The sequence below is a fragment of the Procambarus clarkii genome, chromosome 13 (genome assembly GCF_040958095.1).
Source record: "Procambarus clarkii isolate CNS0578487 chromosome 13, FALCON_Pclarkii_2.0, whole genome shotgun sequence".
Lineage (NCBI taxonomy): Eukaryota > Metazoa > Arthropoda > Malacostraca > Decapoda > Cambaridae > Procambarus > Procambarus clarkii.
In genome coordinates, this window is record NC_091162.1 from 23,012,667 (window position 1) to 23,036,727 (window position 24,061).

General features: G+C 50.2%; 1 protein-coding gene across 1 annotated transcript in view; it reads left to right on the forward strand.

The window, feature by feature from the left end:
• The window catches only part of Mct1 (Monocarboxylate transporter 1), a 269,013-nt gene that overhangs the window by 35,420 nt on the left and 209,532 nt on the right, over positions 1-24,061 (forward strand). The window lies entirely within an intron of this gene.

Consider the following 24,061-nt stretch of genomic DNA (forward strand, 5'->3'; position numbering starts at 1 on the left):
ACAGTCAGGTATACTCCACACACCAGAGACAGGTATACACCACACACCAGAGACAGGTATACTCCACACACCAGAGACAGGTATACTCCACACACCAGAGACAGGTATACTCCACACACCAGAGACGGGTATACTTCACACACCAGAGACAGGTATACTCCACACACCAGAGACAGGTATACACCACACACCAGAGACAGGTATACTCCACACACCAGAGACAGGTATACACCACACACTAGAGACAGGTATACTCCACACACCAGAGACAGGTATACTCCACACACCAGAGACAGGTATACTCCACACACCAGAGACAGGTATACTCCACACACCAGAGACAGGTATACTCCACACACCAGTCAGGTATACTCCACACACCAGTCAGGTATACTCCACACACCAGAGACAGGTATACTCAGTTGAAAATATGGGAAGAAACGCAGTATGTATTTTAAGGATATACGAGAACATTGTATAACGAATATATGGTGTATTTTGTTACCTTAAAAAGCAGTTTACACAAGGACGGGTTCGTGGACCATCTTCCCTCTGGGGTTTACCTGGCCGCCAGGTAAACCTTTGTGGGTTACCTCTCCCCAGAGGGTCAGTATACCTGACTGGTGTGTGGGAGTATACCTGACTGGTGTATGTGGGAGTATACCTGACTGGTGTATGTGGGAGTATACCTGACTGGTGTATGGAGTATACCTGACTGGTGTGTGGGAGTATACCTGACTGTGGTGTGTGGGAGTATACCTGACTGGTGTGTGGGAGTATACCTGACTGGTGTATGGAGTATACCTAACTGGTTATTGGAGTATACCTGACTGGTGTGTGGGAGTATACCTGACTGGTGTGTGGGAGTATACCTGACTGGTGTGTGGGAGTATACCTGACTGGTGTGTGGGAGTATACCTGACTGGTGTGTGGGAGTATACCTGACTGTGGTGTGTGGGAGACCTGACCGTGGTGTGTGGGATTATACCTGACTGGTGTGTGGGAGTATACCTGACTGGTGTGTGGGAGTATACCTGACTGTGGTGTGTGGGAGTATACCTGACTGGTGTGTGGGAGTATACCTGACTGGTGTGTGTGGGAGTATACCTGACTGGTGTGTGGGAGTATACCTGACTGGTGTGTGGGAGTATACCTGACTGGTGTGTGTGTGAGTATACCTGACTGGTGTGTGTGTGAGTATACCTGACTGTGGTGTGTGGGAGTATACCTGACTGGTGTGTGTGTGGGAATATACCTGACTGGTGTATGTAGTATACCTGACTGGTGTGTGTGGGAGTATATCTCACTGATGTATGGGAGTATATCAGACGTGTGTGTGTGGGAGTATACCTGACTGTAGTGTGTGTGGGAATATACCTGACTGTGGTGTGGGAGTATACCTGGCTGTTGTGTGTGTGGGAGTATACCTGACTGTGGTGTGGGAGTATACCTGACTGGTGTATGTAGTATACCTGACTGGTGTCGGGACAGGTCTCGGTGAGAGAGAGAGAGAGAGAGAGAGAGAGAGAGAGAGAGAGAGAGAGAGAGAGAGAGAGAGAGAGAGAGAGAGAGAGAGAGAGAGAGAGAAGGAGGGGGGGGGGGGGGAAATCATGACAATTACTAGAAAAGTTTCCTTATCTTATCTGTGTGGAGAAGAGGTTAGGTTGAGTGGTTAAGGTTATAGTACACCTGCCAGCCCTTGTTAGTACACCTGCCAGCCCTTGTTAGTACACCTGCCTGCCCTTGTTAGTACACCAGCCTGCCCTTGTTAGTACACCTGCCAGCCCTTGTTAGTACACCTGCCAGCCCTTGTTAGTACACCTGCCAGCCCTTGTTAGTACACCTGCCTGCCCTTGTTAGTACACCAGCCTGCCCTTGTTAGTACACCTGCCAGCCCTTGTTAGTACACCTGCCAGCCCTTCTTAGTACACCTGCCAGCCCTTGTTAGTACACCTGCCTGCCCTTGTTAGTACACCTGCCAGCCCTTGTTAGTACACCTGCCAGCCCTTGTTAGTACACCTGCCAGCCCTTGTTAGTACACCTGCCTGCCCTTGTTAGTACACCTGCCAGCCCTTGTTAGTACACCTGCCAGCCCTTGTTAGTACACCTGCCAGCCCTTGTTAGTACACCTGCCAGCCCTTGTTAGTACACCTGCCAGCCCTTGTTAGTACACCTGCCAGCCCTTGTTAGTACACCTGCCTGCCCTTGTTAGTACACCTGCCAGCCCTTGTTAGTACACCTGCCAGCCCTTGTTAGTACACCTGCCAGCCCTTGTTAGTACACCTGCCTGCCCTTGTTAGTACACCTGCCAGCCCTTGTTAGTACACCTGCCAGCCCTTGTTAGTACACCTGCCAGCCCTTGTTAGTACACCTGCCTGCCCTTGTTAGTACACCTGCCAGCCCTTGTTAGTACACCTGCCAGCCCTTGTTAGTACACCTGCCAGCCCTTGTTAGTACACCTGCCAGCCCTTGTTAGTACACCTGCCAGCCCTTGTTAGTACACCTGCCTGCCCTTGTTAGTACACCTGCCAGCCCTTGTTAGTACACCTGCCAGCCCTTGTTAGTACACCTGCCAGCCCTTGTTAGTACACCTGCCTGCCCTTGTTAGTACACCTGCCAGCCCTTGTTAGTACACCTGCCAGCCCTTGTTAGTACACCTGCCAGCCCTTGTTAGTACACCTGCCAGCCCTTGTTAGTACACCTGCCAGCCCTTGTTAGTACACCTGCCTGCCCTTGTTAGTACACCTGCCAGCCCTTGTTAGTACACCTGCCAGCCCTTGTTAGTACACCTGCCAGCCCTTGTTAGTACACCTGCCAGCCCTTGTTAGTACACCTGCCAGCCCTTGTTAGTACACCTGCCAGCCCTTGTTAGTACACCTGCCATCATTTGTTAGTACACCTGCCAGCCCTTGTTAGTACACCTGCCAGCCCTTGTTAGTACACCAGCCTGCCCTTGTTAGTACACCTGCCAGCCCTTGTTAGTACACCAGCCAGCCCTTGTTAGTACACCTGCCAGCCCTTGTTAGTACACCAGCCAGCCCTTGTTAGTACACCTGCCAGCCCTTGTTAGTACACCTGCCAGCCCTTGTTAGTACACCAGCCAGCCCTTGTTAGTACACCAGCCAGCCCTTGTTAGTACACCAGCCTGCCCTTGTTAGTACACCTGCCAGCCCTTGTTAGTACACCAGCCAGCCCTTGTTAGTACACCTGCCAGCCCTTGTTAGTACACCTGCCAGCCCTTGTTAGTACACCTGCCAGCCCTTGTTAGTACACCTGCCAGCCCTTGTTAGTACACCAGCCTGCCCTTGTTAGTACACCAGCCAGCCCTTGTTAGTACACCAGCCAGCCCTTGTTAGTACACCAGCCAGCCCTTGTTAGTACACCTGCCAGCCCTTGTTAGTACACCTGCCTGCCCTTGTTAGTACACCAGCCTGCCCTTGTTAGTACACCTGCCAGCCCTTGTTAGTACACCAGCCTGCCCTTGTTAGTACACCAGCCTGCCCTTGTTAGTACACCTGCCAGCCCTTGTTAGTACACCTGCCAGCCCTTGTTAGTACACCAGCCAGCCCTTGTTAGTACACCAGCCAGCCCTTGTTAGTACACCAGCCTGCCCTTGTTAGTACACCTGCCAGCCCTTGTTAGTACACCAGCCAGCCCTTGTTAGTACACCTGCCAGCCCTTGTTAGTACACCTGCCAGCCCTTGTTAGTACACCTGCCAGCCCTTGTTAGTACACCTGCCAGCCCTTGTTAGTACACCAGCCTGCCCTTGTTAGTACACCAGCCTGCCCTTGTTAGTACACCAGCCAGCCCTTGTTAGTACACCAGCCAGCCCTTGTTAGTACACCTGCCAGCCCTTGTTAGTACACCTGCCTGCCCTTGTTAGTACACCAGCCTGCCCTTGTTAGTACACCTGCCAGCCCTTGTTAGTACACCTGCCTGCCCTTGTTAGTACACCAGCCTGCCCTTGTTAGTACACCTGCCAGCCCTTGTTAGTACACCAGCCAGCCCTTGTTAGTACACCTGCCAGCCCTTGTTAGTACACCTGCCAGCCCTTGTTAGTACACCTGCCAGCCCTTGTTAGTACACCAGCCTGCCCTTGTTAGTACACCTGCCAGCCCTTGTTAGTACACCTGCCAGCCCTTGTTAGTACACCTGCCAGCCCTTGTTAGTACACCAGCCTGCCCTTGTTAGTACACCTGCCAGCCCTTGTTAGTACACCAGCCAGCCCTTGTTAGTACACCAGCCAGCCCTTGTTAGTACACCTGCCAGCCCTTGTTAGTACACCTGCCAGCCCTTGTTAGTACACCTGCCAGCCCTTGTTAGTACACCTGCCAGCCCTTGTTAGTACACCTGCCAGCCCTTGTTAGTACACCTGCCAGCCCTTGTTAGTACACCAGCCAGCCCTTGTTAGTACACCTGCCAGCCCTTGTTAGTACACCTGCCAGCCCTTGTTAGTACACCTGCCAGCCCTTGTTAGTACACCTGCCAGCCCTTGTTAGTACACCAGCCAGCCCTTGTTAGTACACCTGCCAGCCCTTGTTAGTACACCTGCCAGCCCTTGTTAGTACACCTGCCAGCCCTTGTTAGTACACCAGCCTGCCCTTGTTAGTACACCTGCCAGCCCTTGTTAGTACACCAGCCTGCCCTTGTTAGTACACCTGCCAGCCCTTGTTAGTACACCTGCCAGCCCTTGTTAGTACACCAGCCTGCCCTTGTTAGTACACCTGCCAGCCCTTGTTAGTACACCTGCCAGCCCTTGTTAGTACACCAGCCTGCCCTTGTTAGTACACCTGCCAGCCCTTGTTAGTACACCCGCTAGCACCACAACACCCAGGGTGTCGGGACCAGCACCACAACACCCAGGGTGTCGGGACCAGCACCACAACACCCAGGGTGTCGGGACCAGCACCACAACACCCAGGGCGTCAGGACCAGCACCACAACACCCAGGGTGTCGGGACCAGCACCACAACACCCAGGGTGTCAGGACCACCACCACAACACCCAGGGTGTCAGGACCAGCACCACAACACCCAGGGTGTCGGGACCAGCACCACAACACCCAGGGTGTCGGGACCAGCACCACAACACCCAGGGTGTCAGGACCACCACCACAACACCCAGGGTGTGGGGACCACCACCACAACACCCAGGGTGTCAGGACCACCACCACAACACCCAGGGTGTCGGGACCAGCACCACAACACCCAGGGTGTGAGGACCACCACCACAACACCCAGGGTGTCAGGACCAGCACCACAACACCCAGGGTGTCGGGACCAGCACCACAACACCCAGGGTGTGAGGACCACCACCACAACACCCAGGGTGTCAGGACCACCACCACAACACCCAGGGTGTGGGGACCAGCACCACAACACCCAGGGTGTCAGGACCAGCACCACAACACCCAGGGTGTCGGGACCAGCACCACAACACCCAGGGTGTCAGGACCACCACCACAACACCCAGGGTGTCGGGACCAGCACCACAACACCCAGGGTGTCAGGACCACCACCACAACACCCAGGGTGTCAGGACCAGCACCACAACACCCAGGGTGTCGGGACCAGCACCACAACACCCAGGGTGTCAGGACCACCACCACAACACCCAGGGTGTGGGGACCAGCACCACAACACCCAGGGTGTCGGGACCAGCACCACAACACCCAGGGTGTCGGGACCACCACCACAACACCCAGGGTGTCGGGACCAGCACCACAACACCCAGGGTGTCGGGACCAGCACCACAACACCCAGGGTGTCGGGACCACCACCACAACACCCAGGGTGTGGGGACCACCACCACAACACCCAGGGTGTCAGGACCACCACCACAACACCCATGGTGTCAGGACCAGTGTAACGGGGGGTGAGGGAAATTAGCTCTATCTTGTCCATTATTCCACCCCCCAGTTAACTAACGAGGCCGGGGGAAACAGCTCTCTCTAGTCCGTTATCCCGTCCCCAGTTAGCTAACTATTCTAGAGCACCTCCAGAGTTCCTAAGGCAACCTCTCTGGTTCAACACCTTGTAACCTAGGTATTTGACTACCTAGGTGCTAAGACTACAAGGCGCAGTAACTTGACCAGCTACCCGAAACTCTAGAGAGAACTCTAGAACACATTTCACTGCCACAAACGTATAAGAGACACGAAAGGAAAGATAAGACTACTGAAGTAATTAGTGAGGGTTTGGGGTGAGAGAGGTAGAGAGGTGGGAGGAGCGAGGAGGGTCATTAAGTGAAAGGGAAAGTTCCAAGAGGGGTGGAGGGAGAGAAGTAGATAGGTAGAAGTAGAATAGTAGATAGTAGAAGTAAAAGAGTAGGTAGTAGTAGAAAAAATGCTGCCACCATCCATTCATGATCCTTACATACAAGACAAGGAATGGAACTTGTCTGTATCACAAAATTCTCAAAGATGTTATCACGAGGTCATTATTAGTCTGTTCCATCTGTATCATGTACTCATTAAATCATGAAACCAGTACCTGCAGAGGCTTTCTCACCTCAACTCAAAAACTCTAGGGAACAAAGTGAAAGACCATTTAAATAATAAATTCAACAATTATATTTTTCATGATAAGTATCATAACTTAAGCAATCCAATTAAAATGTTAACGATTAATATTCAAAGTGAGCCACCAGCCAAGAATTTGAGAACCCTACAACTGACTGCCCCTGATCATCACACAACATATGTAAACACGACCAAGTCACCTTAATGCTTAACTCACCAAGTGTCTGCCTATAGCTGGATTGAGAGGGGGGGGGGCGTCTGTAGTTGACAGAGACTGTCCCGCCCTGCCGGCCGACAGCCTCCCTGCTAGGCCGCCTTCTCTCCTCTGCTGGCTGCTGTTCTTCTCTGTCTTGTTAATGCTCTCGAATCTATAGCTCTCCGAGTATATATTGGGGAATCTAGTAACTAACTCCGCCCACAAGTAGATAGCCTCAGGCACTCTACCAAGCCACTCCTTAAACGTCGGCATGTTTGAAGGCTACCAGGCTCCAATTATAAGATTAGCAGAAGCAAGGTGAAATTCGCATGATCTGACCTCAGGTCACTTGGTGGTCATTAACTCTTAGAGGTGTGAGATTCAGGTCGACCAAACTGGCGCATTCTCAAATCCTTGTCTGTGACTCATGTATCTCTATGTATTTTAAATACAACTAAACCAAACACTTTTACAGTGTTACACCAGCACCACAACACCCAGGGTGTCAGGACTGGTATCTTCCATGTATATATTATTTGATACTTTTCTCGTCTCCTTTCCAGAGAGTACATTTTGAGAGCTTAGAGACGGTTCCAATAATTTAGATGCTTTATCGTGTCTACGCGTGCCGTATATGTTCTCTGTATTACCATTAATTCAGAGATCTCTCCCGCTCAGAAAGGGGAAGTGAGTACCAAGCAGTAATCAACACAGGTCAGCACAAGTGATATAAATAGTATTATCATGGCTGTGAGGTGTCTGGATTTGAACGTTCTCATAATCCATCCTATCATTGTCCTGGCCGCCGCTATATTTGCTCGGTTATGTTCACTAAATGTCAGGTCGTCAGACATCTTAATTCTCAAATCGTTTACATGATGGGACGCATAAGTCATCGAAGCCGCCTTCATTCACAGGTTGAAGAAGATATTCGACATTAGCAGGTCAACAAGTGCTTCCTTACATAAGGCAACAGGTACAAGAAGGGTAGGAGGCCGGGACATGAAGAGGTGGCCTCAATACGCACTCGCTGCCACACACACACACACACTCCACGACCTTGAGTGTCCTAGCTCTCTATACCCATATCTTATCTGGCCACACTGGCCACACTGCTCTACATTATTGTGGCCCTATTCACTCTAGTCTGGCTCTCTTTCTTAGCCTACTGTCTTTGTTAATATATGCCGTGACGCTGCTGTTTTTGTTAATATATTCCGTGAGGTTGCTGTGTTTGTTATTATCCTCCGTGATCCTGTTGTGTTTGTTCCCACTGGATTTTGAAGAAGCCATTGAAGAAGTATGCCTATGCACTCTGCACCAGGCCCGGATTCTTGGAACTCTATTCATCAAGAACTGTAAAAAAACACTATCGCAGGCCCTCCACATTCTGTGGAGACAAAGCCTAGATACTGGCGTTATCCCTGACATACTAAAAACAGCAGAGATGGCACCACTCCATAAAGGAGGAAATAAGGCAGAGGCAAAAAATTACAGACCGATAACACTAACATCACATATAAAAATCTTTGAGAGAGTGCTAAGAAGTAAGATCACAAAATACATAGAATCACAGCATCTCCATAACCCCGGACAACATGGTTTCAGAACAGGGCGCTCTTGCCTGTCACAGTTGCTGGACCACTATGATATGACATTAGATGCTATGGAAGACAAACAAAACGCTGATGTAATTTACACAGATTTCGCAAAAGCTTTTGATAAATGTGACCATGGTGTTATTGCACATAAAATGCGTTCAAAAGGAATTACCGGAAAAATAGGCAGATGCATCTACAATTTCTTGTCTAGCAGAACCCAATGTGTAATAGTCAACAAAATAAAATCCAGTCCATCAACCGTGAAGAGCTCAGTCCCCCAGGGTACTGTGCTTGCTAAAGTACTTTTTCTCATCCTCATATCGGACATAGACAAGAACACAACCTATAGCACTGTATCATCCTTTGCAGATGACACTAGGATCTTCATGAGAGTAGGCAACATAGAGGACACGGCAAACCTCCAGTCAGATGTAGATCAGGTCTTTCTATGGGCTACAAAAAATAATATGGTGTTTAACGAAGATAAGTTCCAGCTCATGCGCTATGGAAAAAATGAAAATATAAAAACGGAAACCACGTACAAAACTCAGGCAAATCATAACATAGAACGAAAAGGCAATGTAAAGGATCTGGGTGTACTCATGTCGGAAGACCTTACCTTTAAAGAACACAATAAAGTAGCCGTCACAACTGCAAGAAAAATGACAGGTTCGATAACAAGAACTTTTCACACTAGAGATGCTATACCGATGATGATACTTTTCAAAACGCTTGTGCTCTCTAGAGTGGAGTACTGTTGCACAATGACAGCACCTTTCAAAGCTGGAGAAATTACCGACCTGGAGAGCGTGCACCTGGTTGATGGGGTTTTGGGAGTTGTTCTACTCCCCAAGCCCGGCCCGAGGCCAGGCTCAACTTGTGAGAGTCTGGTCCACCAGGCTGTTGTTTGGAGCAGCCCCTTTACCCCCAGAGATCCTTTACTGCTAGAATCCACTCAGTAAAACATCTAAACTATTGGGACCGACTAAAGAGCCTAAATCTATACTCCCTTGAGCGCAGGCGGGAGAGATACATAATAATTTACATGTGGAAAATATTAGAGGGGCTGGTCCCAAACCTGCACACAGAAATACCATCGCATGAGACCAGAAGACATGGCAGGATGTGCAGAATATCCCCGTTGAAGAGCAGAGGTGCAACTGGTACTCTGAGAGAGAACTATCAACATCAGAGGCCCGAGACTGTTCAACACGCTTCCACTACACATAAGGGACATAACTGGCCGACCCCTCACAGTGTTCAAGAGAGAACTGGATAAGCACCTCCAAAGGATACCTGATCAACCGGGCTGTGACTCATACGTCAGGCTGCGAGCAGCTGCGTCTAACAGTCTGGTTGATCAGTCCAGCAACCAGGAGGCCTGGTCGACGACCGGGCCGCGGGGACGCTAAGCCCCGGAAGCACCTCAAGGTAACCTCAAGGTAAGGTTCCCAACCATCCCCTGCTCCCCCCGTCCCCTCATCCTCCCCACTAATAAGAATAAGAAATATTGCTGGAACAACCGTGGACATCTTCAAGAGAAAACTAGATAGTTTTCTTCAAGGAGTGCCGGACCAACCGGGCTGTTGTGGGTATGTGGGCCTGCGGGCCGTTCCAAGCAACAGCCTGGTGGACCAGACTCTCACAAGTCAAGCCTGACCTCATGCTGGGGTTGGGGAGTAGAACAACTCCCAGAACCCCATCAACCAGGTATCAAGTAGGTACCATTCCCCCCCCCCCCTCCCCCATCCCCTCGTCCTCCCCACCATTCCCCACTCCCTCGTCTGATGCGTTCCCAAATTATCTGATGTTCCCATCACTGAAAAATAAGAACAGTTAAAAAAACGAAATAAAAAAACGAACAAATAAAAAGATAAGCTATACTTATGAAATGAACAGTATGGTAAACAACACAGCTCAATTCCAATGCAATGTCACACAAAATAATTAAATCAAAATGAAAATCAATCTAAATCTATAAAAATTCAATCTATTAATGCAATCGAAATCATTAAAATGGAATTGTAACATATTTAGTATAGCGTGTGTTGCTTTTACGTGCAACAGATGGCGCTGTATTTCCAAAAAAACATGTTTTTACCCGTCACAGGTGTGGCATGTATATAGTAGGTATATAAAAACACTCGCGTATGCGAATGCAACGTTGTGTCAAAATTTCAAAGCAATCGGAGAAGAACTTTCGGAGATTAGCGATTTTGAACAAACGAACATTTACATTTTTATTTATATTGATATACATAAACGACTTGTCTACAGGAGTCGAGTCCTGTATGTCGATGTTCGTGGAGGATGTGAAATTAATAAGACGAGTTGCGACAGATGAGGATTACAGGATCCTCCAAGACTGAGAACAAGCCGCAGAGATGGTCAGAGGATTGGCTACCAGAGTGCAAGACGAGCAAGTGTAACGTTATGGACATGGTATTAGGTGGCAGGAGACCAATGGGTCAGTACACAGTGTAGGAAAACTACCTTCCTGTCATGATACGAGAAAGGGACCTGGGAGTTGACGCAACACCTAATCTAACTCTTGAGGCACATATAAAATCAGATAACGACAGCAGCGTACTCTACGCTAGCAAAAGTTAGAACGTCATTCAGAAACATAAGATGAAACATAAATGCTTCATGAAGAAGGCATTAGAGCGCCTTACACTGTCTACGTGTAACCAGCCTTAGAGTATGCAGCACCATCATGGAGTCCCCACCTAAAGAAACACATTACGAAACTGGAAAATGTTCAGAAATTTGCAACGAGGCTCTTAGTTGCAAGCGATGGGATATGAAGAGTGACTGAACGAACTGAACCTGACGATGTTAGTAAAAAGGAGGAAGCGGGGAGATATGATAGAAGCATACAAAATACTTAGGGGGATTGACAGAGTAGAAATAGACGAAATCATTACACAGAATACCAACAGAACCTGGGGACATAGATGAGAGTAATGGGGAAATGGAGTGAACTAAAGGAGCACATTGTGGCAGCAAACACTATTCATAGCTTTCAAACTGGGTATGATAGAGAAGGACAGGAGTCATTGCTTTAAACAACCGAAGGCTAGAAAGGCGGGATCCACGAGCAAACGCTCGATCCTGCAAGCACAAATATGTGAGCACACACACACACACACACACACAGAGGAGGCGAAGGGAGCAGGAGGCGAACACAAGGTATCATCTGGGAGGTGAAATCCTGCAAGAGTCAAATAGAGAGAAAGACCTGGGGGTTGATATCACACCGAACCTGTCCCCAGAGGCCTACATCAAAAGAATATCATCAGCGGCATATGCTAGACTGGCCAACATAAGAACTGCCTTCAGAAACTTGTGTAAGGAAACTTTCAGAACCCTGTATACCACTTATGTAAGACCAATCCTGGAGTATGCAGCTCCAGCCTGGAGTCCATACCTAGTTAAACACAAGACAAAGTTAGAGAAGATTCAGCGGTACGCCACCAGGCTCGTCCCGGAACTGAGAGGATTGAGCTACGAGGAAAGGCTAAAGGAGCTGAACCTCACATCCCTGGAAAACAGAAGAGTAAGGGGAGACATGATAACCACCTACAAAATTCTCAGGGGAATTGACAGGGTGGACAAAGACAAACTCTTCAGCACGGGTGGGACACGAACAAGGGGACACAGGTGGAAACTTAGTACCCACATGAGCCACAGAGACGTTAGAAAGAATTTTTTCAGTGTCAGAGTAGTTAATAAATGGAATGCATTAGGCAGTGATGTGGTGGAGGCTGACTCCATACACAGTTTCAAATGTAGATATGATAGAGCCCAGTAGGCTCAGGAATCTGTGCACCAGTTGATTGACAGTTGAGAGGCGGGACCAAAGAGCCAAAGCTCAACCCCCGCAAGCATAATTAGGTGAGTACACACACACACACACACACACACACACACACACACACACACACACACACACACACACACACACACACACACACACACACACACGGCCTTTAGAAACTTGTGTAAGGAATCATTCAGAACCTTGTATACCACATATGTCAGACCAATCCTGGAGTATGCAGCTAAGCATGGAGTTCATATCGCGTCAAGCGTAAGACTAAACTGGAGATGGATCAAAGGTTTGCCACCGGACCAGTTTGCCCTGAACTGAGGGGTATGAGCTACGAGGAGAGACTACGGGAATTAAACCTCACGTCGCTGGAAGACAGATGAGTTTGTAGGGGACATGATCATCACATAAAAGATTCTCTAGGGAATTGATAGGGTAGATAAATATAGATTATTTAACAGAAGGGGCACACGCACTATGGAAGACAGGTAGAAATTGAGTGCCCAAATGATAGCTATAGAGACAGAATTTTTTTTTTTTTTTAGTGTCAGAGTAGTTGACAAATGGAATACATTAGGCAGAGATGTGTTGGAGGCTGACTCCATGCACAGTACGGGGTCTGGTAGCTGAGCGGACAGCGCTCAAGACTCGTAATTCTGTGGCCCGGGTTCGATTCCCGGACCAGGCAGAAACAAATAGGCAAAGTTTCTTTCATCCTGAATGCCCCTTGTTTCCTAGCAGTAAATAGGTACCTGGGAGTTAGTCAGCTGTCACGGGCTGCTTCCAGGTTCTCACTTAGTTGTACTCACCTAGTTGTGCTTGCGGGGGTTGAGCTCTGGCTCTTTGGTCCCGCCTCTAAACTGTCAATCAACAGGTGTACAGATTCCTGAGCCTACTGGGCTCTATCATATCTACATTTGAAACTGTGTATGGAGTCAGCTTCCACCACATCACTACTTAATGCATTCCATTTGTTAACTACCCTGACACTGAAAATTTTTGAAAAAAGGTGTGTGTGTGTGTGTGTGTGTGTGTGTGTGTGTGTGTGTGTGTGTGTGTGTGTGTGTGTGTGTGTGTGTGTGTGTGTGCGCATGTGTGTGTGTGTGCATGTGTGTGTGTGTGTGTGTGTGTGTGTGTGTGTGTGTGTGTGTGTGTATGTGTGTGTGTGTGTGTGTGTGTGTGTGTGTGTGTGTGTGTGTGTGTGTGTGTGCGCATGTGTGTGTGTGTGCATGTGTGTGTGTGTGTGTGTGTGTGTGTGTGTGTGTGTGTGTGTGTGTGTGTGCGTGTGTGTGTAAAAAAATAGTAGTTACAGTTGAGAGGCGCAGAGCTCAACCCCCGCAAGAACAAATAGGTGAATACAAACAGGTGAATACACACACATCGAAGTGTGTAAAGAACTCAATAAGAAATTCCAGGAGGTCGTCACAGTAGAGCAAGGAGAAGTCCCAGAGATAAGGGAGGTTATATCTAACCAAACACCACTAGAGATGTTTATGATTACCAGTGGGGAGGTAGGGAAGCATCTGCTAGAGTTGCATGTGACAAAGGCTATAGGCCCGGATGGAATCCCCCCTTGGATACTAAAGGAAGGAGCAGAGCCTCTGTGCCTGCCACACTCTATGGTGGCTATACAAATCACTGGTAACAGGTGAACTGCCAGAAATTTGGAAGACAACCAATGTAGTCCCAATATACAAGAAGGGTGATAGACAGGAGGCACCGACCTACAGGCCAGTGTCCCTAACTTGTATACCATGCAAGATGATGGAGAAGATTGTTTAAAAAAAAACTAGTGGAACATCTGGCGCGAAGGAACTTTGTAACACAACAACAGCATGGGTTCAGGGATGGCATATCATGCCTCACAGGATTACTTGAATTCTACGACCAGGCAACACAAATCAGGCGAGGTAGAGAGGGGTGGGCAGACTGCATATTCTTGGAGTGCCAGAAACCCTTTGACACAGTACCACATCAGAGACTAGTGCACAAGCTGGAGATGCAGGCAGGAGTGAAAGGGAAGGTACTCCACTGGATAAGGGAGTACCTAAGCAACAGAAGACAGCGAGTCACTGTGAGAGGTGAGGGGGGGGGGGACGTCGCGGAGTGGCGAGGCGTCAGCAGTTTCTGATATATGTAAATGATCTCCTAGAGGGAATATATACACTCGTGTCTCTCAATGTTTGCTGATGATGCAAAAATTATGGGGAGAATTAAGACAGAATAAGATAGTATAAGACTGCAAGTTGACCTAGACAAACTGAAGGAATGGTTCAACAAATGGCTGCTAAAGTTCAACCCTAGTAAGTGTAAGGTGATGAAACTAGGCAGTACCGAATGGGAATGGAAGTCCTTCACGAAACGGAGTATGGAGAATGCGGCCCCAGCATGGAGCCCGTACCTTGTCAAGCACATGACGAAGCTGGAAAAAGTCCAGAGGTATGCCAATAGGCTAGTCCCAGAACTAAGAGGCATGAGTTATGAGGACAGATTACGTGAACTGCACCTCACGTCGCTGGAAGACAGAAGAGCTAGGGGAGACATGATCACCACATGCAAAATTCTGAGGGGAATTGACAGGGTGGACAAGGATGGATTATTTAACACGGGTGGCACACGAACAAGGGGACACAGGTGGAAGCTGAGTACCCAAATGAGCCACAGAGACATTAGAAAGAACTTTTTCAGTGTCAGAGTAGAGAGTAAATGGAATGCACTAGGAAGTGATGTGGTGGAGGCTGACTCCATACACAGTTTCAAGTGTAGATATGACAGAGCCCAGTAGGCTGAGGAACCTGTACTCCAGTTGATTGACGGTTGAGAGGCGGGACCAAAGAGCCAGAGCTCAACCCCCGCAAGCACAACTAGGTGAGTAGGTCGGGTGACACCATTGTGAGGCTAGAGCTAGGTCGGGGGGGGGCGGAGCTCTCCCCCCCCTGTGTCCGCTGACAGCACCTTGTCCGGACACGTCAGCCGCTGACAGCACCTTGTCCGGTCACGTCAGCCAGTGAACAGTGTTGCCAGGTGACGCAACCAAGCCATCCTGGCGCGTCATGGTGATAGATACACTGGCAACGCTATTTCCGGCTGACACTTCCATCTAACTACGCATCATCATCAGCCTCCATCAGGGGCTGGCGGGGCGCTGACTCCTGTGTGTTGGTGGGCCGCGCGGGGCGTGCTTGTCAGTGGGACTGGTCTGTGGGAGCGTGCTTGTCAGTGGGACTGGTCTGTGGGAGCGTGCTTGTCAGTGGGACTGGTCTGTGGGAGCGTGCTTGTCAGTGGGACTGGTCTGTGGGGGCGTGCTTGTCAGTGGGACTGGTCTGTGGGGGCGTGCTTGTCACTGGGACTGGTCTGTGAGTCTGGTGTGTGTGTGTGGGGGCGTGGTTGTCAGTGGGACTGGTCTGTGAGTCTGGTGTGTGTGTGTGGGGGCGTGCTTGTCACTGGGACTGGTCTGTGAGTCTGGTGTGTGTGTGTGGGGGCGTGGTTGTCAGTGGGACTGGTCTGTGAGTCTGGTGTGTGTGTGTGGGGGCGTGGTTGTCAGTGGGACTGGTCTGTGAGTCTGGTGTGTGTGTGGGGGGGCGTGGTTGTCAGTGGGACTGGTCTGTGAGTCTGGTGTGTGTGTGTGGGGGCGTGGTTGTCAGTGGGACTGGTCTGTGAGTCTGGTGTGTGTGTGTGGGGGGGCGTGGTTGTCAGTGGGACTGGTCTGTGAGTCTGGTGTGTGTGTGGGGGGCGTGGTTGTCACTGGGACTGGTCTGTGAGTCTGGTGTGTGTGTGTGGGGGCGTGGTTGTCAGTGGGACTGGTCTGTGAGTCTGGTGTGAGTGAGTGGGAGCGTGGTTGTCACTGGGACTGGTCTGTGAGTCTGGTGTGTGTGTGTGGGGGCGTGGTTGTCAGTGGGACTGGTCTGTGAGTCTGGTGTGTGTGTGGGGGGGCGTGGTTGTCAGTGGGACTGGTCTGTGAGTCTGGTGTGTGTGTGTGGGGGCGTGCTTGTCACTGGGACTGGTCTGTGAGTCTGGTGTGTGTGTGTGGGGGCGTGGTTGTCAGTGGGACTGGTCTGTGAGTCTGGTGTGTGTGTGTGGGGGCGTGCTTGTCACTGGGACTGGTCTGTGAGTCTGGTGTGTGTGTGGGGGGCGTGGTTGTCAGTGGGACTGGTCTGTGAGTCTGGTGTGTGTGTGTGGGGGCGTGGTTGTCAGTGGGACTGGTCTGTGAGTCTGGTGTGTGTGTGGGGGGGCGTGGTTGTCAGTGGGACTGGTCTGTGAGTCTGGTGTGTGTGTGTGGGGGCGTGGTTGTCAGTGGGACTGGTCTGTGAGTCTGGTGTGAGTGAGTGGGAGCGTGGTTGTCACTGGGACTGGTCTGTGAGTCTGGTGTGTGTGTGTGGGGGCGTGGTTGTCAGTGGGACTGGTCTGTGAGTCTGGTGTGTGTGTGTGGGGGCGTGCTTGTCACTGGGACTGGTCTGTGAGTCTGGTGTGTGTGTGGGGGGGCGTGGTTGTCAGTGGGACTGGTCTGTGAGTCTGGTGTGTGTGTGTGGGGGCGTGGTTGTCAGTGGGACTGGTCTGTGAGTCTGGTGTGTGTGTGGGGGGGCGTGGTTGTCAGTGGGACTGGTCTGTGAGTCTGGTGTGTGTGTGTGGGGGCGTGGTTGTCAGTGGGACTGGTCTGTGAGTCTGGTGTGTGTGTGTGGGGGCGTGGTTGTCAGTGGGACTGGTCTGTGAGTCTGGTGTGTGTGTGTGGGGGCGTGGTTGTCAGTGGGACTGGTCTGTGAGTCTGGTGTGTGTGTGTGTGGGGGCGTGGTTGTCAGTGGGACTGGTCTGTGAGTCTGGTGTGTGTGAGGGGGGCGTGGTTGTCACTGGGACTGGTCTGTGAGTCTGGTGTGTGTGTGTGGGGGCGTGGTTGTCAGTGGGACTGGTCTGTGAGTCTGGTGTGAGTGAGTGGGAGCGTGGTTGTCACTGGGACTGGTCTGTGAGTCTGGTGTGTGTGTGTGGGGGCGTGGTTGTCAGTGGGACTGGTCTGTGAGTCTGGTGTGTGTGTGGGGGGGCGTGGTTGTCAGTGGGACTGGTCTTTGAGTCTGGTGTGTGTGTGTGGGGGCGTGGTTGTCAGTGGGACTGGTCTGTGAGTCTGGTGTGTGTGGGGGCGTGGTTGTCAGTGGGACTGGTCTGTGAGTCTGGTGTGTGTGGGGGCGTGGTTGTCAGTGGGACTGGTCTGTGAGTCTGGTGTGTGTGGGGGCGTGGTTGTCAGTGGGACTGGTCTGTGAGTCTGGTGTGTGTGGGGGCGTGGTTGTCAGTGGGACTGGTCTGTGAGTCTGGTGTGTGGGGGGGCGTGCTTGTCAGTGGGACTGGTCTGTGAGTCTGGTGTGTGTGGGGGCGTGCTTGTCAGTGGGACTGGTCTGTGAGTCTGGTGTGTGTGTGGGGGCGTGGTTGTCAGTGGGACTGGTCTGTGAGTCTGGTGTGTGTGTGGGGGGGCGTGGTTGTCACTGGGACTGGTCTGTGAGTCTGGTGTGTGTGTGTGGGGGCGTGGTTGTCAATGGGACTGGTCTGTGAGTCTGGTGTGTGTGTGGGGGGGGCGTGGTTGTCACTGGGACTGGTCTGTGAGTCTGGTGTGTGTGTGTGGGGGCGTGGTTGTCAGTGGGACTGGTCTGTGAGTCTGGTGTGTGTGTGTGGGGGCGTGCTTGTCAGTGGGACTGGTCTGTGAGTCTGGTGTGTGTGTGTGGGGGCGTGGTTGTCACTGGGACTGGTCTGTGAGTCTGGTGTGTGTGTGTGGGGGGGGGGCGTGGTTGTCAGTGGGACTGGTCTGTGAGTCTGGTGTGTGTGTGTGGGGGCGTGGTTGTCAGTGGGACTGGTCTGTGAGTCTGGTGTGTGTGTGTGGGGGCGTGCTTGTCAGTGGGACTGGTCTGTGAGTCTGGTGTGTGTGTGGGGGGGCGTGGTTGTCACTGGGACTGGTCTGTGAGTCTGGTGTGTGTGTGTGGGGGCGTGGTTGTCAGTGGGACTGGTCTGTGAGTCTGGTGTGTGTGTGGGGGGCGTGGTTGTCACTGGGACTGGTCTGTGAGTCTGGTGTGTGTGTGTGGGGGCGTGCTTGTCAGTGGGACTGGTCTGTGAGTCTGGTGTGTGGGGAACTTGTGTTTCTGCAGGCGGGTTTAGACATGATAGATGGCGCCACTTGACGCGCGAGGCGGTAGAACACAAACAATAATAACACTAGCGACCAATAGCACTAAGATCACACATGATAATATTGGAAGGACTACTAAGAAGTAAGATGAGCCATGGCAGCCTCACCTCTACACTACCCTGGAGAAGACGTGTTGACGACAAGACGCCTCTGCCTCCCACCACTACCACACCACCGGCCTTGACCACTATCTACGTGAATGTGAACACCTGAGACACATTAGGAATATGTGTAGAATAATAAACCTCACATTGTTTGAGTTAGGAAAACACTATTTGTCAAATATTGATAATGTTCTTAAAAGATTTCCCCATTTTGCACCCGCAAGATAACGTAAGATTTTAAGGGATGACAGATGTTAATCTTCTTGTTTAAGGAGCTGCTCACTTGAGACAGTTAAGCAAGTCCCAGCTGTGTCTGGGTACAAGTGACAGGATGAACAACCCAGCGGGTTTTCTTCCTATTGGGGAGTGTTGTACATGCTGCTATGGCGGTGTGTCCACTCACAGGATGAGTGGCGCTGCCCAATACTGTCACTATGGCGGTGTGTCCACTCACAGGATGAGTGGCGCTGCCCAATACTGTCACTATGGCGGTGTGTCCACTCACAAGATGAGTGCCGCTGCCCAATACTGTCACTATGGCGGTGTGTCCACTCACAGGATGAGTGGCGCTGCCCAATACTGTCACTATGGCGGTGTGTCCAATCACCGGATGAGTGACGCTGACCAATACTGTCACTATGGTGGTGTGTCCACTCACAGGATGAGTGACGCTGCCCAATACTGTCACTATGGCGGTGTGTCCACTCACAAGATGTGTGGCGCTGCCCAATACTGTCACTATGGCGGTGTGTCCACTCACAGGATGAGTGGCGCTGCCCAATACTGTCACTATGGCGGTGTGTCCACTCACAGGATGAGTGCCGCTACCCAATACTGTCACTATGGCGGTGTGTCCACTCACAGGATGAGTGGCGCTGCCCAATACTGTCACTATGGCGGTGTGTCCACTCACAGGATGAGTGACGCTGCCCAATACTGTCACTATGGCGGTGTGTCCACTCACAGGATGAGTGGCGCTACCCAATACTGTCACTATGGCGGTGTGTCCACTCACAAGATGAGTGGCGCTGCCCAATACTGTCACTATGGCGGTGTGTCCACTCACAGGATGAGTGGCGCTGCCCAATACTGTCACTATGGCGGTGTGTCCACTCACAGGATGAGTGGCGCTGCCCAATACTGTCACTATGGCGGTGTGTCCACTCACAAGATGAGTGGCGCTGCCCAATACTGTCACTATGGCGGTGTGTCCACTCACAGGATGAGTGACGCTGCCCAATGAGTGACGCCCCTCGGGGCAAAATTTAAATACAAAAAAAATCACACGGCCTCCTACCACTCCATGCAAGACCAGCAAAACACTAAGACGCGGATCTGGCGAAGACCTTCACCACGTGTGACCATTGTGTCATTGTACACAAAATGCGCAAGAATTACTGGCAGAGTAGGGAGATGGATCTTCACTTTCCTGAGTAAGAGGAGCCCAGAGAGCGAGGGTCAACATTGCCCAAGCGGGCTCGTCCAGAGTGAGAGCCTCAGTGCCCCCAGGTACTGTGCTGGCTCTGCTACTGTGACTGGTGTTGACCACACAAACTATAATGCCCTATCATTCTTACAATATGACACTTATACTTTTATGAAAATGTAACTATACTGGACATAGCAAACCGTCAAGTTAATGTCAACTTTTTTCAGTTAGCCCAGAGTATAAGATGATTGTCAGTGAAGACGCCGTGCCTCCTCCAACACTTAAGAGTGAACACTTATGAGGAACACTTGACCATAGTGTAGTACCAGCAGTGCCAGCCGCCTGACCTGTGTGGTGGTACTGACACAACCTCCACCTACACACACACACCTCTGACAGATGTGTGTGGCCAGGTGTGTTGACAGGTGTAGGTAGCGGCCGCCACAGTACCTCTGCCAGCCTCCCTCACCAGCCCGGGTAATATTAGGTCTGCTCCAGTTGAAGTTATCGCATCTACTTCCCACAAAGATAGTGTCTCCATTAATCTACAGTGACTACACTCTCATTTATTGTTACTTGTAGCCGTTGTTTCTTGTGGTTTGTCTTGAGAGTATTGCCACAATGTGGTTATCACACTGCCCCTCGCCCTCCTTCACCGTGGCAACCCGTCCTCCTAATACAACGTCGCATTCTGACCTACACTCTTACCTAAGGCCAAAAATTGTTGTACTGGAAAATGGTAGCGGTTCGCGAAATTGACTTACTCTCCCGTTTTCTGTTTTGGGTCCTCTGGTAGGTTAGGATAAGTGCATTTTAGTACGACGGTTTCTTGACGTTGGGAGACCTTAGGAGGACTGGCTGGACCCACGTCCTCAGGGTACAGATACCTCGTCCCCCCACCCCAACACTGTAAGGTCCCCCCCCCCACTCCCAGGCGAGGTGGTTGGGGGGGGGGGGGGGGCGCACTTTACACACTTACTGTGTGTTCTCACATTACTGCCGGCACTGAGCAGTGCACACTGCACCTCCACGGGTTCCGGAAGCGTCTCGTTAATCACCATAAGTTCGTTAAACAACTATAATTTCCCATGTAGTATGATGGTTATTGTGTGAGGAGCGGGCCGCCCCCGTGACTGATGCCCCGGGCACCACCGGGCCGCCCCCGTGACTGATGCCCCGGGCACCACCGGGCCGCCCCCGTGACTGATGCCCCGGGCACCACCGGGCATCATTATCAACATAAACACCCTGGACCCTGGTGTATGGCACACAACACACTCAAGGGACGCACGGGCATACCAGCAACAATATATATATTCACATCACAACTTAAATGAGACTAATTAACACAGAAATTAAACTTGTTATACGTCCTATCATCGATAATTTCTACCTCAGGGCAGTTAGTAGGTAATGAAGTGGTTGACGGGAAGAGCACCTACGGTACTTGGTTAGCAGGAACTGTGGGACTCTCCAGGAGTATATTCCGCAGCAAATGTCCCGATAATTGTTAATGTGGGTTTAGAGGGCGGCGAGGGTTGGGGGGCCAGGTGCCCGGGCGGCGTGTTCACTCCCTGCACCTCTCACTCAATGTGTGGATAAGCTCCGGCGCTCTTGTAAACACCCGCTCCTAAGCCTCCTCTCAATCAACCCTAAGCCTATACATCCAGTGACAGCTTAGGCCCAACCAATCGCAGTCAATGATAAAATAAAATAATTCATCACTCAGCCCCTTCATGAAACTAGGTCAGACCCCCCCCCCCCTCTCCCCCCTTCCTGTCTTTATCTGTGCTGGTATTGGTGGGTGTTACTGCCCTGTTGTAACAAGCTGGTGTGTAGTGTGGAGGCCGTAACGTGACACTGGTGTACTGGCCCAGTACACCTCCACCCTGCTATCCCTCCCTGCCCGCTCTACACACATGGACAACACTAAGCTCTTCTAAAATAGTCTTTCAAAATGTTCCAATATTCATCAAATCGTGAAGATAGAGAGGCGGGAGGAAGCAGACATCAACAGAGGTTGTGAGCAGACTGTACAACACGTGGTATTGGTATAGTTTACAGTGGTAGCCAGCAGGTGTGGTATACAGTGTCTTGTGTCCTCATGGTGTTAGAGATGTGTTAGATAGTGTATAGTGTAGTGAGATAGTGAGCACTCAACCACTGCAGCTGCTGACTCTACAGTGCTCGCCAACATACTTACAGTACACACATTTCCCTCTGTCCTTCGTGGACACATGTCTTCATGTGGTCTCTTACATATTCCTCCCCCCCCCCTCCGTCCCATCCCTAACCCTAATCCTGACCCCTTCCAAGTGCTATATAGCGGTAATGGCTTGGTGCTTTCTCCTGATATTTCCCTTTCCTCATATATATAGTACAGTTGGTTATTGAGTTCTTGCAACCACACAATGGGATTAATGTGCGTTTACCGAGCTGAAATGTAATCCTAACCAGCTTACACATACATTATATATATACACACATCTACATATATATATATATATACACATAGGGTACATATTTTGGTCTGGTACTTTGAGAGAGTAAGAGAGGTGGTGTAGAAAGTTTGAAGGTATTGGTCACTATATATTACTTGAGGACCACATTATGACAACATGTTGAGGTAGCAAGTGTATCTTGACGACCACCAGGGTATTATCCCCCTCCATGTTGTCACCTCAAGCTTATACACGTCTGGACCATCTGTCACCTTGTCACCTCACTCTCTCTCACACACACACACACACACACACACACACACACACACACACACACACACACACACACACACAGCCAGGGGGCCTCGTAGCCTGGTGGATAGCGCGCAGGACTCTTAATTCTGTGGCGCGGGTTCGATTCCCGCACCAGGCAGAAACAAATGGGCAAAGTTTCTTTCACCCTAAATGCCCCCTGTTACCTAGCAGTAAATAGGTGCCAGTTAGTTAGCTGTCACGGGCTGCTTCTTAGGGTGTGTGTGTGTGATTATGTGATGTGAAAAAAAATAGTAGTAGTAGTTAGAAACAGTTGATTGAGAGTTGAGAGGCGGGCGAAAAGAGCCAGAGCTCAACCCCCGCAAGCACCACTAGGTGACCACCCACACTAATGACTCTTGACTGTGCAGGTAATCTAATGACTCTTGACTGTGCAGGTAATCTAATGACTCTTGACGGTGCAGGTAATCTAATGACTCTTGACTGTGCAGGTAATCTAATGACTCTTGACTGTGCAGGTAATCTAATGACTCCTGACTGTGCAGGTAATCTAATGACTCTTGACTGTGCAGGTAATCTAATGACTCTTGACGGTGCAGGTAATCTAATGACTCTTGACTGTGCAGGTAATCTAATGACTCTTGACTGTGCAGGTAATCTAATGACTCCTGACTGTGCAGGTAATCTAATGACTCCTGACTGTGCAGGTAATCTAATGACTCTTGACTGTGCAGGTAATCTAATGACTCTTGACTGTGCAGGTAATCTAATGACTCCTGACTGTGCAGGTAATCTAATGACTCCTGACTGTGCAGGTAATCTAATGACTCCTGACTGTGCAGGTAATCTAATGACTCTTGACTGCAGGTAATCTAATGACTCTTGACTGTGCAGGTAATCTAATGACTCTTGACGGTGCAGGTAATCTAATGACTCTTGACTGTGCAGGTAATCTAATGACTCTTGACTGTGCAGGTAATCTAATGACTCCTGACTGTGCAGGTAATCTAATGACTCTTGACTGTGCAGGTAATCTAATGACTCCTGACTGTGCAGGTAATCTGGTCACTGATCGTCAACTCGGAGCCAATAATACAAACACTCAATATCATTTAAGTTAATAAGTGAACATTTGATTAATACATTGTAGAACCAGTTGACAAAATACATTTTGTAAGGTGTTGCAGAGACTGACATGTGTCACATGTATCAATGTTACACGTTGTGGGGTTTATACATAGGGTATAGGTAAGGTTAAGATGTTTGGGTTATATTGCTTATATTGGGTTATATTGCTAAGAATGGTTTACAATACAAGGATCCTCCCGAGGCTCTCATGAAGACCAAAACACAATTTTTTTGAGATATATACAAGAGTTGTTACATTCTTGTACAGCCACTAGTACGCGTAGCGTTTAGGGCAGGTCCCTGGAATACGATCCCCGCCGCGAAGAATCCTTGTTACAACCAAGTACACATTTTACTGTTGAGTTAAACAGAC